Source organism: Leptinotarsa decemlineata, unplaced genomic scaffold, assembly GCF_025532065.1.
Source record: "Leptinotarsa decemlineata unplaced genomic scaffold, Ldec_3_MD MMD2_tig00026282_RagTag_RagTag, whole genome shotgun sequence".
NCBI classification, from domain to species: domain Eukaryota; kingdom Metazoa; phylum Arthropoda; class Insecta; order Coleoptera; family Chrysomelidae; genus Leptinotarsa; species Leptinotarsa decemlineata.
The window spans coordinates 242,242-243,795 of record NW_027412668.1 but is presented as its reverse complement, the minus strand read 5'-3'; positions in this window follow the sequence as shown (position 1 = coordinate 243,795).

Sequence of the window (1,554 nt, the reverse complement as noted above, 5' to 3'; positions counted from 1 at the left end):
CGTTTTCAATTTCGGTGTCTTATGTCTGTTCTTTGTATTGGTCAGTTTCATTCAATATTTATATTCATTTGAGCTTTCTCAGTAGCGTTAAGGTCTAATCACTGACCTAATCATAATATCAAATTAAACCTGTGAATTTCTGTGGGAGCGTTCATGATATATAGTCACAATCGTAATTGAATATTTGATTTCATTGGTTCCATTTGATAAGAACAAATTGTGGGAATGAATTCAATGTTTCCATCACTTTTATAGTTTGAATAAAATAATCATAATGCCTCTATCATTTTTGGATAGAGGCATTTTCGCAAATGCCTCTATCCAAAAATGATAGGAAAATTTTCTTGTGTATAGATTCAAACATTATAAATAATCTGAGTAATGAACTCCGTCATCCCTGATCCTTAGTGATTGATTTCTACGTCACCGTAGCTTTTTTATCTTCTTCCCATGTCTCGATCGACTCCCAGGTAACTGCCTCTCAATAAAATACCTTGTTGTTTTCCTCCTGCAAGCAATTTGTGTTATGAGCTCCGGGAAAACTCCTCTTCTGAAGCTCACCTCGAGCAGGGTTAGGGTCGAGCTACAACGCTACAGGTACTAAAATATTGATGGCTTATGTTATATATGCAACATCGGTACAAGATATAAAACTCCCTTCTATTGGCCATATCTTAGCATTACGTCTTACCGCACGCAGAGCATCACGGGAAAACAATTTCTGACTTTCCACCACTATCATCTTAAATATCTCCAGCAGTGGCGGCCACACTTCGGTTTTTTTAGGGGCGGAAAGGGTGGGTCGATACTTAGAATTGGTTTCTTATTTTCCAAATTCATTGCCATGAAATCAACAACATCATCTGCCATAACCTCTAGGAAACTGAAGAGTTTTGAATACGTTCATAGGGTATGATCAAGCATGAAATTCCTTCACAAAAACGCCATCTATGGGTTAGCAGAAAACTAAAACAAATCGCCTTCTGTATTTCTCTGTAGCTTTCACTGCAAAAACAAAGCATTCGGGACTCAACACCAGATATTTTCTCAAGCTATACCATGAACGAATTGTTGGTTGTTGACTCAATTGTCCTTGAAGCATGATGAATTACCAACTTGTGTTCAAGTAAGCATGAATATTTCCCTTTACGAAGACATTATCATTATTCAAAATGAAGAGAAACTTTCCATCATGAAATATTACACAATGTTCTACCTTCTGGATTTGATGAGTGTACTTGAGAGATGTCTTTACCGTAACATATTTCTTTCCTGAAACATGAAGCTTAGAACAATAAAAACTCAATCACAGATTGCTTTATTTTTTTATATCCTGTCTGGTTTTCGTAAATTTCCGCGTTCAATAATTACACCTGTATCAAAATCAAATAGGACTTGTGAATTCTATTCTGAAATGCTTACAAACGTTTTTCTTAATTGTACAATTCATTATGTTCCACCATCATTGACTCAAGAGAATGAACACCCTGTGAATCTATGTGTGTGCGAGTGAACAGTTCCTTGAAATATAGATGACTTTTCCTGTGACAACGT